The 16,028-nt window shown below is 44.9% G+C and overlaps 1 protein-coding gene and 1 non-coding gene across 2 annotated transcripts in view; one reads left to right on the plus strand and one right to left on the minus strand.

Moving 5' to 3' along the window:
• Positions 1 to 16,028, minus strand: part of LOC135908836 (5-hydroxytryptamine receptor-like) — a 117,419-nt gene that overhangs the window by 57,362 nt on the left and 44,029 nt on the right. Inside the window, exon 2 of the mRNA XM_065440674.2 lies at positions 1,046 to 1,090. The gene's annotated coding sequence lies outside the window, so the exon portion shown is untranslated. The remainder of the gene's footprint in view (positions 1 to 1,045; positions 1,091 to 16,028) is intronic.
• Positions 1,441 to 1,563, plus strand: LOC135908853 (U6atac minor spliceosomal RNA). The gene has a single exon (XR_010566465.1). It is a non-coding gene; the product is annotated as a U6atac minor spliceosomal RNA (small nuclear RNA).

Here is a 16,028-nt window from a genome sequence, read left to right on the forward strand (position 1 = left end):
ATGCTATTACATTCTGCAAAAAAACATTTAGCTTGATCAATACCTCGTACATATCATCAATGTTAACAACCATTGCAATAACAATAATGTGTTTACTAATTGTTCTAATTCTTACTTGCTTTTCCTAGTTATGCATATGTACCCATCGCTTTTCTGGTGCCAAGGAAATCAAATCCTTGTACTAAACGGTGTGGATATGACTTGCCAGGTAGCTTCATGGCCCCATCAAAGTGATCGTATCAACTTACCCGGAAGGCCATCACAACCTATTACAGCACAGGTGTTTTATCCGTTTATTTTTCTTTTACTTTTTTTTACGCTGGTGATGTGGCGATGGTGAAGTCGCCAGTTCTCACTTTATTTTTCTTCCTTTTCTGTTACAAGGTTGACGAGGTGAGGGCGACGTCACCAGAATTTTTTAACGCCACCAATCATTAATAATTATTGAACTGTTGTCGCATGTACTAGTCAGTTATTATTTTTATTCACGGCAGCCGCATAGCAAGCTTCTTTGCAAACATGCCCGTAATGCAGGAATGTAAGATTTCAAGGCGGCCTGACGAGAACGGTTTCCTCTCTGGTCAATTCTTTTTTTTTTTCGTTTGCTTTCAATTACTCCTTGTCACTTACAAACTTACCAGTCATCTACATTTACACTATTATAACCATTAAATGTCTTAACTTCACAAATTACGCATTGTTATTCTGATACAAGCATTACAATTTAAGTGCTACAGACAGATATGGCTGGAGTATTACTGCTTGCGCTTTAATATGCACACATAAGTGTGGATGAATAGCAACAATAAAGGGTCCAATAATTCCAATGTTCGCTAACTCTGCGATGCACCTCGACTCAAGCACAGTGAAACTTGGCTAAACATTTTGTCTGTGATGTGCGGAGAGCATTTCCGGATGTTGTAACTAGCGCGGTCACAATGCACTTTCTACTTTTGCAACTCCGCCGAACCTACTTCTGTACGAGTTTTCCATCAACTTCCAATTAAAGATGTAGCATTTCAAATGAAATGGGAGTATCACTTACGTCACAATTATCCAAAGTCCTCCAAAGCAGCGCACCAGACATGCCCTGCAACAACAGATCCACAAGGAAAGGTCAGAAAATGCGGCACATTTTTTGGTGGGGAAGCGTTTTCTTGTATACGGGCGCGTTTGACGTACTTAAAACCAAGCATATATACTACAGGTGCATCTTAGATGTCTCTGACTAGTGGCCTTATGTTAATGGTCTAGAGCTACGCGGAATATTCTCATTGCTGGGCTTCACTATTCTCTTTACTAACTGTAAGTTACACCTGCCAGTTTTTTTACCGTGTATTTTAGGGCATCACTCGGTTTGGAAAAAAGGAAAGACAAAGCATAGGTAGTTTCGAAAATCAGGGTGCGATCAGTGTGCATTTGTTGTCGGCAGTTCTTTTTTTATTTTTTTGAAGGAGGGACGGTTAGCACTCCCCTTGATAAGGAAGGAATGGCATCTGGGCCTCAACACCCGTACGGTTAAGGCACAGCCGCCTACTTTGCGGCGCTTAGCCTCATTTTTATGTGCTCATGAAGTCGGCATGCAGGAGCCAATCGCGCTGTCAAAAAGACATGCAGCAGCGCAACTTCGACTGCTTGCATATGATGCCTTACAATTGCTGTGGAACACACCTTGTTTCCAGCACACGCGTCTACATCGACTGGGCGTTTGTCTGCAACTTTATCCTCCACCTGGACTATCCCGACCCGAGACCATGGTATTTTACCGATTGTGTCTTGGCGTCGCATTTACGAAGTACTTTGCTTTCTGCATCGGATGGGAGGATGGTGCTGTGTATGACCACTGTGAAGAAGACTATAGAACACCTTCTTTGTCACTGTCGCCGATAGAGCGCACACACGCCGTCATTCGCTACAGTGCTGGCGCGTTTTGACGACCGGCCGTATTCGGAGCAGAGAGCCTTTGAACGCCGACATATACGGTCGTCATACCACAAGACAGTGAAGATACTGTTAATTTTTGGCGTTGGAGTGGCCTATTGGAAAGACTAATTCTCACGGATGTTCGCGATCTTCCTTACTTTTTCTTTTTTTTTCGTTTCCTTGTTTTTGTTGTTCTCCTCTGTTCTTTCCGTCTTTCATTTCCCCTTACCCTTACCTCAGTGCTAGTTAGCAAATCAGAATCTTTTCCGGTTAACCTCCCTGCCAGTCGCATCCTGTTTATCTCTCTGAACTGCCCACAATGATGTGAGGAGCGCCTCTGAAATATGTAAGTAAGCAACTGCTGCCACTACGTAAGTACTCAAAGGGAATTTCCTAGTGGCTTGGTGGCTAATGGGCAGGCACAGTGCCTGGCAAAGTATAGGAAGGATTGACTGCAAACGTCTGCAGAATAATACTATTAGTATGAATATCATTATTAATCAGCATGCAAACAATGTACGTAGGACGAAAACAAGGGCCCACACATACTGAGCAAGCCAGAATAGACTGTAAAAGATTGGGACCCGGTAATAGACCCAATTTGTTTTTTGTTTTCCTGGAAACCGCATACGTGTGTATATCAGGCACACCTACAATAAACTTCAAATTCTAACCTTCATCACAAGCAGCGATTCTTTCGGACCATCCCACCGACCTCAGGCCCGGCTGGAAAGATGGGGGAATGCAGGAATAAATACTTTTTTTTTTATGTGCCATTGTTGAAAAGCAAAGGGCCTAGCTCATTGAGAGGCGTAGCAGCGAATTCCATCATCATAAGTGCAATCGTGAACCACGACAAAAGCACCGGCGCGGCCTCGCATGACACCTGAACTTTATAGTCGATATGGAATTGCGCTGCCGAGTTTTCGTGCAGTTGCATTGGTATATAAATATGCGGCACCGAATTTCTCATTTTTTCACTGCTGTCTCCGCGATATGAATTCAACTTTCTTTCACACGTCTAGATTACAACGTTCTCAAGCGCGTATTTAACTAACGACAACGACCTTTTCGCAGTTAAATGTGCAAGCGGACACAGGTTAGCTACCGTATACATGAGAGTGTTGAACGTCCAGTAACGAGATGAAAGATAGTTAGTAGGAGTCAGCGGTACAAAATATTGCGCTTAATACGGAACAATTCTCAACTCACGAATTATAACTATTAGTAGCGATCAGAGACACTGAACATACGAGCAGTGGAAGAACATGAAGCGGCAATTTCCACGAAAAAGAATCAAGAAACTGTCGGGGCTGTCTTCGAGCACACAAGCTGTTCTGAGGGCAGCGAACTACTCAGCTTTCATGACTCACCTTTCTGTCTCCTACAAGATCAAAACAGAACAAAAATATTTAAAAAAATACCGGAACCATAAGTTAAACAACGCAAATATAAAGTGGTCCAGACACATTTTGAGGCCCATTGGTGGAGACGCTGCGCAGACAGTCTGGCAGTCGATTAAACGGCTGGACGCTGACTCCATATGCGAAGCCGCGTCATATAGAATCAACAAAGAGAAGCGGTTCTTTAATGACTTTTCTGAAACTTTCCTTCCATTTCTGGCGCCTGCGGGAAACGACGTTGCGAGCATCATTGTATATACCGCAGGTCTGCAGCGTGCGGCGCTTGTGCTGTGCGTCCGCAATCACGCCGCCTAGGAGGTCGTTCCAGTCAGGAGCTCCAACGGGCAATGCGCGCATATATGCAGGCCTCGCGTGCGCGCTGGGCCACGAAAAAAAAAAAACGCGGCGGCATCGTGGAAAGCACTCGTGTGCCGTCTCCCGCTGAGAGCGCGGGGAACAGCCGCAGAGACGGGTGTTGCGGACCCCCGGTATATACGAAGCTTCACGCGTGTACGTGCATTACCCGGCGACTCGGCTCATATCGCGCGCTCCGGTGCTTTTCGAGGCCGCGCTTGTTAATCGCCCAGCGTAGAGCCGCTAACGTCCTTTGCATTTCGCGTTCGCCATATTGCGACCCGAGAAATACCGTGCACTGTCGCCGAAGGTGTCCTGCAGTGCATTCCCTATCGCGTACGGTTTGCATGCAGTGGTGGCTGGCCGGCGCACGGGTTGTGCGGGTCGTTTCACACGCGCAACAGCTTCGCGAATGCGGTCTGCGACTCTCTACACAAACGCGGTGACCTTGTGCCGTTACCAGTGCACGCTTTTGATGTGTGGCCGCCATATAACCCGGCTCCCGCACGCGTTGCGCTTCGTTCGCTTTCCCTGTTTATTTCGTGCCCTGTAGTGGGCGTTCTTTCTGCTCATTTTCGCGGCGTATCCGCGACCGACTCCGCGCGATATATGTATCTGTCCGAATAATTACGTTCTCATATTCATTTAAGTATATATATATATATATATATATATATATATATATATATATCGTTTATCTTCAACGCTGCTCACTATTGTTGACGGCGATTCGCGTCGCGTATCTATGTTTAACAAGCTGCACATGATTTATGTGGCTCGCCAAGCGCGACTTCTCTATCGTATACGGCTCGGCCAGCCGTATACAGCGCGACGTGCGGGTTGTGGAAACCATTTCAGTGTTTGCCACGGCGCAGACGGTACGGACGAAATGAATAGTGCATGGGACAAGCAGTGCCGAAGTTGCCTGAAGGAGAAGCAGAAAGAGAATGGTCGCGCCTCGGCTGGGGGTGGCGTGTTTTGGTCGCCGCACCGAGGAACGTCGCTTACGAAGGGAAGAGAAGTCACAATCGAAAGGACTGTACTACAAAGTGCGTGGCTCATAACGGTGTGCGGGTTTTGCGCCGTGGTTTAAGGATCGCACGCTTCGCACTGAAGACAAACTTGCGAGTTGTCTTAAGCCTCCACGTGAATGTTAACGAGGACGAGGAGAGCATTATTAAAATAAATATCGACCTCTCTTTGGTGTGATTGAGCGCTCTTTGTTGCATCTGTAGATGTGCACCGAGTTATAAGAGTACACGTAAAATGCACTTGACATCTGCCGATTACCCCTTAAGCATGCTCACCATAGAAAATCGACGTGTCATGTGTAGTATATGCGCTCAGGTCCAACCCACTGAAAGCGAAATTACCGCACACTCGCCACGCATTGGTCAAACAGCACTGGTAATATTGTTCGCATTTTCCCCACGGATACGCACTGTGTCCCAGATAATTTTAGCCAGAGTTAAAAAATATGCGAATGCCACGTAGCTGAACACAGACAAGGTAATATTTGTTGCCGTTGCTTGGAGATACTCAAATTATTTTGGTTCATTCCGCCTAATTTTTATAACATGTCTTGATTAATTAGTCAACTTCTCAAATATTATAATTCGATGAAAAGTGTCAATGAGAAAATCGTAGAACGACATGAAAGACTCCCGATACAGCTTTCCGTTGCTCAATAGGTGCTATACATAAGAGTTTTTTTTTTCTTTTTTTTTTGTCGACCGTGAAAATAGCCCGCGAATACACGCAAAAAATTCCTCGCGACTGACCGCTCGACATACTTTGCGTTTGTTTGCGGGCTTCTTTCACGCTCGGAAAGACACTTTTATGTAGCACGTATTGAGGAACAGAAAGCTGTATCGGGAGTTTCATGTCGCTCTACAATTTTCTCATTCATGCTTTTCATCAAATTGTAATATTTTACAAATTGAATAAACAATTAATAGTGATTACCTGCTTAGGCAGAATGAAAATAATGATTTGAGTATCTCCAAGTGACGGCAAACAACATTACCTCGGTTTGTCTAGCTATATGGCATTCGCCTATTTTTAAACGCTGGCTAAAGATAGCTGGGGCAGGCTATGTGCTGTCTTTGAACGTCGATATTTGCGGAACACGCCTCGACAATGTGCTAACGCCCAAGCAGTCGGTCCAAATCACGTTCAACTAAAATATCAAAGCCTCTCGGCTTTGATATTTCCAGCGCTCGCGGGGAGTGGACGTTCCATGCGGCAATTATTTGGGTGGATATCTTCGCATACCATTTCAATGAGCTGAATCATATTCGGATTTCTCTTGAGGTAAACACAAGTCTCACCCTGTTGCGACTATTTGTTCCTACACGCCTTCGTTGTCGCGTTGATAGCTTGGGCCTCAAAAAGCAAGGCAAACACACACACACAAACATGCATACAAAGACGCACGCACAGACATACACACGCACGCACACATGCACGCACACTATTGCGTTATGTGCCCAATGCTGGGATCGAAGCTTCACCTCCATAACCACAACCCGACGTTCAAATTATTAGGCCAAAATCGCACGGAAACTTCTATAGTGCCAACGCCAACCTGGTCTTCTAGACGATCGCAGCGTGTCGATGATTTGCACACTATGGCCCATAGCATATAAATATCGAGTCTCAGAAAATAGAATAAGCCTTTTCATAACAATATATGATATATTGGTAGCAATATATCAATAGCGTTTTTATACACCGAAGCTAACATTCAGTTTTGCATATACTTCAGCACGCCAATTACTATAACTCAATTATTGCACTAACTAGTGCCGCCTCAAATAAAAATTTCACACGTATATCGGTGTACAATTTGTATTAATGTTCGTCGATGGGGAACCGTGTTTCAGCGCTAGAGAGTTTGTCTCGGTTTCGCTTTTCACCAGGAGAAGAACCACCGTTTCTTTTCGCCTGAGATTCGCAATCCCGAAACGCGGTGACATTTCCGCTTCGCCAGAACATCCGTCGCGCAAACAACAAGAATCTCCAACTCTCTTTGCCCGGGCGTGTCGACACTCCTCCGTTTCTATTTTCTTTCTTTCTTTTTGTCGCTTCTTGCGAAATACTAGTGTTATAAGACGTCGTCACTGCTGCTGTTTTTCTCGATCGAGCCAGTCTCGCGAGAAGGCCTTCCTTCCGTTTCCTTGAGGCTCATCTTCCGCCATACGGGTGAGGAGATCGCGAAGCAAACAGAATGCACGCAAACGTATCTTAACGTTTAACAATCCGACTGGTCTTTCCTGCTTTGTCGCGTTGTTGACGTGAGATACGAGCAGGGCGCCTCTTCAGAGTTTGCCCATGTGTGCGGTCCGAACGTGTTTAGTATTTCATTTGTTGCATTAGTGGCAATTGCATGTTGCATTTGTTGCGCTAGTGGCAATTGTCAATCCTGGCACGGTATGGCATTGTAAATAACTTATTCAACGCTAAGAAAGAAAGAAAGAAAGAAAGAAAGAAAGAAAGAAAGAAAGAAAGAAAGAAAGAAAGAAAGAAAGAAAGAAAGAAAGAAAGAAAGAAAGAAAGAAAGAAAGAAAGAAAGAAAGAAAGAAAGAAAGAGCCATTAACACAAACAAACATGTTGTTCGTGTCGCCTGTCTGCCATTCGTAGAGAAGAGCTGAAGGGGTTCAATAAAATCGTGTAGGCACGCGTGATGAACCCCGCAATGATCTTGGCGTGAACGGAAGACTTTAGCATCACCCATTCGTTTCTTGCTACAAATTTCAATTCCCCAAAGTTCCAGAAATATGAAGCCCTACAAAAGCTCCTTATTGAAGTAAGCTGTGCTACATTTTGTTTGGTGTGCCACATTCTGTTTTGCAGAGAAGCATCGCCATTTTGTTTTTCTTTCTTTATAAAAGTAAGTTTTGCGGACGGCTGTCGATGGACAAAGTTTTACGTCAGTGGAGTTATTGTTAGACTGATAACAGCCAAACTGTCTCATGTTTTTTTTTTTTTCGAACAGCACCTACTCCAGGCCTCAAACTTCCAGTAATCCGACTCGAATCTTACTCGTATCTTTCATATCGTCGTTTAACCAATCTGCACAGCATCGCACCAACTATGAGGAGTGAGAACTGTGAGCGAAAACTGTGGCTACTGACTAAGGCGAAGAGCGTACTTTTAGTACTGAACGTGGCGATCATTGGTCGGAGTCCCCTCCACCTTCTCCCCCTCCCATCCCTGTCTGTTGCTGGTTAAAGGGTGCCCTGTTACCACAATGCTTGAATTTGAAAAATGAATTTTTAAAATTATTTCATCATGTCAAATTGTCACCCCGCAATAATTATTTTTTAACCCACTGCGGTGGTTTAGCGGCTATGATCTGGCGCTGCTGAGCACGAGTCGCGGGATCTAATCCCTGCCGTGGCTGTCGCATTTTGATGGGGCGAAATGCAAGAATGCCCGTGTCCCGTGCACTGGGAGCACGTTAACGATCCCCTAATGGTCCCAATTAATCTGGAGTCCCCCACTGTGACGTGTCTCACAATCAAGTCGTCATTTTGGCAAGGAAAACCCCAGGATTGATTCACTTACTTATTTTTGAACACCGATCCTTCTGTCAGTTCGAGTGCTTCTTGTCTCATATAAACCAAAGCCAAGTGCCATGAGCCTTATCTTTTTATGATTTTCTTTTTAGTGGCCCCAAGAATACTGTTCGTATTGTATGCAAGTTGCTACGGTATCTTCTTGTCACGTCTCGACTCGGGAGCTAGGTATCACAGATTAGGCGATGCAGCGGCCTCAAACCAATAGTTGCAGATATTCTATACAGATGATGCACTACTAAGCTCTCTTGAACAATTTTAGCACATTTAAGAACTCTCTCCTTCTATTTTTCAGTTTGCCAGTTGCATTTCGCTTAAAATATACGTTCTCTATTGAGAAAATGTTCCAAAAGCCAGGGGAACTCATGCTTCAAAGTGTTGTTTTCACTGGCTTTACTTAACGAAAAATAACAAAAACATAGACGTTCCGGACGAACAAAGTGGTGTCGTCTACAAGGTCAACTGTTCGGACTGTGATGCCAGCTACATTGGCGAGACTGGGCGGCGACGTCGCACCCGTATCAAGGAACATCTAAGAGATGCTACGAAAGCCACCCATGCTACACGTGCCAAGACAGAATTGGTATATCATTGTTTATCAAAGGGACACATGTTTGATTTTAACAATGTAACCACACTAGCACGGGAACACCGATGGGGCCCATGAAAGTTCGTAGAATCATGGTTCATCCGTCGTAATCAATCTTCATGTAACTCTAACCGTGGCCCCCTTCCGGATGTTTACGGCAGTTTCATAGATAAATAGGATGTATTTCTCATTTGTTGCCATTGTGTACTGACGATGCCACCCGCATAGGTGGCGAAACGTCTATGTTTTTGTTATTTTTCGTTAAGTAAAGCCAGTGAAAACAACACTTTGAAGCACGTTCTCTATTGTTGTGTAAGGTACGTAAGCAAATTCAAAGCACTCAACAATCCTTTCAATTTGGGTTCTATTTTACTGCTTCTTTACAGTTTGCATTACAGAACTCCATAAGTGTATGTACAAGCACCTTGCACTGTATAAAATATTTTCCTGTTATCCTTTGTGAACTTTGTAATCCACTCCTATTGAGCCAAAGAAGACCTGCAGCATGAATGATTTAAATAATTATTGTAAACATTAGACCTTGAAGAAAGTATGGCAGCCGAGAAATATGTGTATCTGCGCGTTGATTGGCTTGTCATTTTATTTCGAGGCATTCTTTGCCTCATTCTTGGCAATTTGTGGTAGGAAGATGGGTTCCTGTCTCGCTTTCCTTTTGAAAACAAGAATGCTCTATGGCCGATTTGGGAATTGAAGCTTTGCTGTCAAGCACAGCAGCCGGGTGTTATCGCCATTAGGCCACGATCGCAGGCATGTTCTTTCATTCCAAAGCCAGTCAGCTCTTTTGAAACACTGGGTGCGTGCACTCCGTTCCACTTTGTCGCCGTCTCTCCTTGTGAGAGCTTGCGGTTTAAGGTGTCGTGTTAGTTCGCACTATCTCAGGTACCAGCCCAATTTTTTCCTGTATTTACCTCGTGGGAGCTCGCGCTACGTAGAAACTGTGCGACATTGTCCAGGCTTCATGACTGTTAAAATATTCACGCTTTAAAATTTCTTCGCCGAAGTGTAAATGCCATCGTCGTTTTAACGTACACCCGATGAAATCAGTCATACGTACATATGATTGTATAAGACGTAGCCACTGATGACGTCACAATACGCGCATCTCTCGCTTAAGCTCGTCCACTAAATATGTATAGCCCAACTTTGATGTCCCAGGGGGCTCGCTTGTAAGGGCCGGCGTAGAACTCACGCTATTGCCTTCATACGATGGTCTGCAATGTAGTTTTCGTCGTGCTGATGTCGTCACATGCACGTACGCTCACAACCCACGTGCACAACCCACGCGCACATCTAATTAACTTACAAGAGCACGTTCGTCCAACTGGTAGTATTGCTTTGCTGAAACCCAAACAATGGTAGATAGCCAGGCACCTGCGAAATTATTCGCATAACACTGATTCCCTCAGTGCATGGGATCTGCATAACTTCTTTTTTCTGTTTTTCCTGCGGACTGCGCTGTTGGAGAGTATATTCTATTATCTACTGGAAAATGAAAACTAATGCTTCACCGCTTTCATTGCGTTACGAAAAGAGCAAGGTTCCTCATAATCACAAGGTATCACACTATATTTGCCAAATACCTCGTATTACGAATGCCACTTTTCAATATTTGAGATTGGCAAGGCTGCAAGTGATCCGGAAATGATATAACTCACGTCTGCCACAAAAACCAAATGTGTCGTCTCTCGTGCCAAGGCGTTGCTTTGATGTTGCAGAAAAGTGATGCAGAACGAGTAAAGCAAAGGGCAAATTGAAGTAGTAACTTTTAAGCCACCTCTTCAAGATAAGTACAAAGGGGTACAATTTCATAGTAAGTTCAATCAAGCCTAAGGTTCATGTCGCGCATGACTATACGTGCAGTAGACAGGCTGTTATCCGACAAAAACGAAGACAATCAGAAAATTTGCTTGAGTAGGCTTCCCCACATATCAACCGTGATTGCCAAGAAGCGAGGTCACGAATAGTTGTGTGTGTGTGTGTGTGTGTGTGTGTGTGTGTGTGTGTGTGTGTGTGTGTGTGTGTGTGTGTGTGTGTGTGTGTGTGTGTGTGTGTGTGTGTGTGTGTGTGTGTGTGCGTGCGTGTGCGTGTGTGTGTGTGCGTTTGTGTGTGCGTGTGTGCCAAATGTTTCGGAGAACCATTTCGAGTTCTCCGAGGTAAAAATGAAATGAAGTCAGACTTCGTTACGAATTGCTATATTGGCGCTTCAAGCGCAAAGTCGCTGCGCAACACAAGCGCTGTTTCCCCAAAACTAAAGCTGCATGCAGGTGCAAGTGGTCGAAGTGGTCGACAAACGGGGCGGGGGCAAGAGGTTTCAGACAATCGTGCTCGTGGCGTGGGCCAACGCTGAAAAGACAAAGCGCGCTTAGTGCCTCAATTCCTCTACGTAAGTAGAGGAAAGGTTTCATTACTGAAAGAAATCGCCGGACTGGTCACTGGTCACGAATTCATGCGAGAAACGTACGTGCTGCACTACTCTTTGAAGCGCTTAGAAACAGCTCCAACTAGGAAGCCCCTCATATCCACTCCTACGCCCTGCCTGAGCGTGTCTGTATGGAGGCTTCCTAACTCCAACTTGCATACACAAAATAATTCTGAAGGTGATCGTCTCACTTATCATGGCACATTTCCTTCATGTCATGATGCTGACCGTTACGCGTACAGTTGGTTTTGTTCTTAGGTGTGGCGCTGTGACTGTGATGTATGACTAATCCACTGAAGCCGCGGTCTGCTTTGCACTATTTAACACGCACTCAAGAGGAACCCTGTTGTCTACTGACTGGCGCAAAAGTATGGTGGGTCGTTCAATTATTTGTGTGGTCAAGCATCCGAAATGCGATATACAATGTCGATTTATCCTATACGTCGTTCGACTGCATCCTTGACAAGAAGGAGCATGCTTAGCTTGCCGCAAGGCCAATCTCTCCTGATGCCGGTTAACCTATTTTATTTCTCTATTCCCTGCCTCTAAGCAATTTGAGCCTACTGCCCTGCCTGTGGGCTGAGGGCAACATTGGACCATGTGTTGTGGGAGTGTGAAGCCATCCGCTCCTCCTGCAGCGAGGATAGGTGGGCTGCGCTCTTGGGCAGCCCCGAACTCAACGACCAAACCCTGGCCGTCCAGAGTGCCCGCGATCGGGCCATCAAGCTCGGCTTGGCGGTCCCTACGTGGGACTAGCCGGGTGACGCGGGGGCTTCCCTGCGTCTTCTCAGGACCGAAATAAAGTTATTTCACTCACTCACCATGCCGCTTTTCATTTTGTATTTCTTTGTTGATCTGTAATAATTATTATTGCAAAGCAAAAAAAGAAAAAAAGAAGAAGAAGAAAGAAACGTCTAAGATAAAGCATTTATTTAGTTGGGAGAACGTCCCACCACAATCTTTCGTATTGAGTTATGAGTTAGCTGGAGGAACAGAAAAAAGGGAAAGAATGACAGAAATTAGCGTAAATGTGGGCTGGCAGGCTATTGCTAGGAAAAGGGGCAAAACAAAATTAATGTGTTAGACGGACAGATTGCCTTAAAGATGAAGGGGTGTGGGGAGTAAGCCGGTGGGTGCGAAACCACGACGTGGCTATGGAGGGTGTCTCTATAGAAGGTGACATAAGAAAGTTCTCTATGTAAGCTTTAGGAAATTACATCTCAGTATTAGTTACTGATCGTCTTTACATCCCGTCCATATCAAAACAGGACAGGAAATACCTGAAATATAATGCTTCGTGCCCTACACTGCGCCAGAGACACGAAAGAGCAAAACATTTCAAATTCTGAAGACGCAGAAAGCATTTACTCGATAGAACTTCGACTGATCGCTGTGGTACGCTCTTAGCGCCGTACAACTGTTCTCAGACGGCAAGTAGCAAAAAAAAAACTCCCAGTTTCGGCAGTAAGGCGAAGTATCAATTGCGATTGCAAATTATTAGACAGCTATATGAAGTAAGAATAGTTGTCTTATCGGCCGGATAAGGTTGCTAGCATTCACTTACTAACTATATGAGCAAGCATGGTGTCACATGCGCACAGCCAACCTAAACACATTTCAATCGATGACCGCGGACACTCGCCTTCAAAACGCTGGCAAGAGGAAGAGCGTCATCAGCAGCAAGAAATTTGACCTTCCTGCTGCCTCTCGCTTCAACGCGAACTAAACGGCGACAACACAGCGCACAAGAAGCTATCAGTCCTCGCCGCACCTAGACTCCGTACCCATCGCAGATCGCTTTGAAGGTAGGGCCTGCATGGCCATGCTCAGCCGCGCAATACGCAGCCGCCGTGAAGCAAAAAGGTTTTCCCCGTCCTCTTACAAGTGCCTTGTGCTCGATAGATTACCGCGTTCCTCGGCCCAACATCGCATGCTCTCACTCGCACGCACACTGTATGGCGCATGATGACGACGTTATCATACTTGAACTATACACGGAACATTACGGTGACTCCGACGGTGCCGGCTAATATGCGCCTGGACTGTCCACATAATTTCTATCGCAATAATAACGCAAAACTGCTGCATCGCTCAGTAGCAAAACTGCGGTGCTTCGTTAACTTTACCTAACAGAAGAGCGGCGTATGAAATGCGTGTATTCATCATGGCATAGGTATTTTTGGTAACATGTAGGCAGAGACATGCTATAAATAATAGTGGCCAAGGCGGTAGCAGAATGAGCAGGAAACTCAATCAAGTGAATGCTGGTTCAGTGTGTGAGCAAACACGTCAGAAGTCTGAGTTAAGTTTTTCGAAAACGGCTGAACTTATACTACATTTGAAATATTGCTTTTCTCTATACATTTATGCATTTCATTAGAAATCAAACTGATCTGACAGCCCAGATTTTAATGGTCCATTCCCGCTGCGAGCGTTGGCGGAGGCGTAAACAAGCTAACGAGCACAACAGCAAAAGATTAAAGAGCCAACACGGAGCGGCAGATGAAAGATGAGCTGCCAACGGCGTCCTGTTCGGTGACGTGCGCACAGTAAACTTGTTTTATGCGAACCCGATCGAACGCTCGATTCGTACTTGTGTCTGGTCCCAGCCAGACCGCTCGTTTCGAACTATCGTCTGCTGGTGTCAGCTCTCGCTCGTGCTTGTTTGGTATGCTTGGTTCAGTCTCTATCGCGCTTCTTTCGATCGTAATTGTTTCCAATTGTTTTGTGATCTTGTTGTATGCGCACGCGAATCGTCTACTGCATTCTGGAAGCCACGCGGTACCAGTAATTACACTGGAGCACTCGACGAGTCAATCATAAAAACTTACGCGCTTGATCCGCAGATCAGATCTTCGACGATTGCCGACTGTACTACATGTGTCGCGCAGTTTCTTTGCCTCAATATATCGCGAAATGACAACACGCATAGAGCTGTGGTCAAATTTTTCATTAGGAAGTATCGTAATCGTCGGTGAAATTTTGTTGTGGTTGTACTTATACCTATATTGCAAACGTTGAGCATGGCGGCATGTATGGGCACTGGTCTGTTCCATATACACACGCTTCAAGAACATGAGTAGCCTGGTTTTTATTTGCTATAGCAGACGACTAATATAACAAGAAAATATATCGGCCTATAGGCCTAATGCAATGGCGATATCACTAAAATATTTGCACTCTTGTATTCGCACACTTAGTTCTGAGAAATAAAATCAAAGTTTTACCCACAGAAGCTAGAAATGAAGCCAAGATATGTTGACTGTTTGCACTGGTTTTTATAGCAACAACACGCTACGTAATCGCTTCTTTATATGTTCTCATTTGTTTGTGGACACTGCTTAAAGAGCCATCCAAGTTCTCTAATAAGCAATAATGTAAATAATATCGTCAAATTGAACTCTAACTTGAACCTTATATACTGTTTTTGTGTTGTCGGCTCAAGAAACACATTGAGACTTAAGAAGAGTGTCATGTCAAAAGTTACCAAGTTGCGATAATAATTTCGATAGTAAATACCAGCTTTTTCGACAAATGCCATTTTCGAACTCTAGTTCGCTTTCACTGCTGAAACAACGTTCAGCTCTCAGTTCGGTTCCTCGAAGGCTTTTTTTTTTTACTTCGTATATATAACATGAGCGCCCATATAAAAGCAGTGGTCTCTATCAGGTATCAAGAGACAAACTCACTCCGCATGCAAACCATACCAGGGTTTAGTGGTGTTTTATACACAACGATGCAAAGCACATGCGCGAATTGCAACGCAGCCTGCTCACTAATAAAACACACGTATGGTTTATGCTTTTTTTGTTCTTTTTTCAGAAAGAAAAGGCAGTTTATCGCTCAGTCCATCTGCGGCTGACTGCATCGGTCCTTGGTAGGTCACTGAAGATAAGCAGCAGTGAGTTTGATTCGTGATTCGTACCTTGATAGACCACAAGGCCTCAAGAGGTTTCTGTGCGGCCGTGTCAACTATGCGATGCCGACAGCTGAATGTTATTCACAGGGCACCACCAGTCACAATTTATTCCGACCTCAGGCACGTACTCAGAGCCCCCTCCCTCCCCCCAAACTTAAGTGAACTACCCCGCTCCCCTCTCCGCCCACGCCACTACTCCTCGTACACATTCCTAAAGCGCCGCCAAATCAATCTTGAGACTTGCCAGCTATTCCGTGGTGCACATTTTGCTGCCTTTTTACTACTTTTGGATGGCGGTAGTTATCGGCATCTCCTGGTGTATGAAGGCCAATTTTCTCATCGATGCGGTGACCGCGCGATTAACTCGACATGCGTTCAGTGGTCACCATCTGTTCAACGGTCACTCGCATCGCTGTTGCTTCGTTAGTTCAACCTCATTTGTTTAGACGGATCCATGGACCAGGAAAGGGATTCGGTTATTAGTCAGCTGGTCTGTATGCTCGAGGAACGAGTTGCGGTAAGAGAAAACACCAGTTGCGTTTAAATTTTCCGTTTGCTTTGCTTACAACGTTGTAATAGAGTTAAACATAAGCATGCCGGCCTATTTCATAGACATACTGCAAAGGGGTTCATAAAACGGGTTGTCCATAATCCCTCTTCCATAAACTTCAATTTTATCGCTGTGGACTATGAAGGATGGAATATGGACAACGCATTTGCCGACCAAATCTGCCAGGCTAATAATCACCCCTGTAGCGGAATTGTCAAAAACCGTGACCTCCACCAGTAAATATTTTGAGCGCGAATTGAAGACAGAAA

The sequence above is a fragment of the Dermacentor albipictus genome, chromosome 1, assembly GCF_038994185.2.
Source record: "Dermacentor albipictus isolate Rhodes 1998 colony chromosome 1, USDA_Dalb.pri_finalv2, whole genome shotgun sequence".
Lineage (NCBI taxonomy): Eukaryota > Metazoa > Arthropoda > Arachnida > Ixodida > Ixodidae > Dermacentor > Dermacentor albipictus.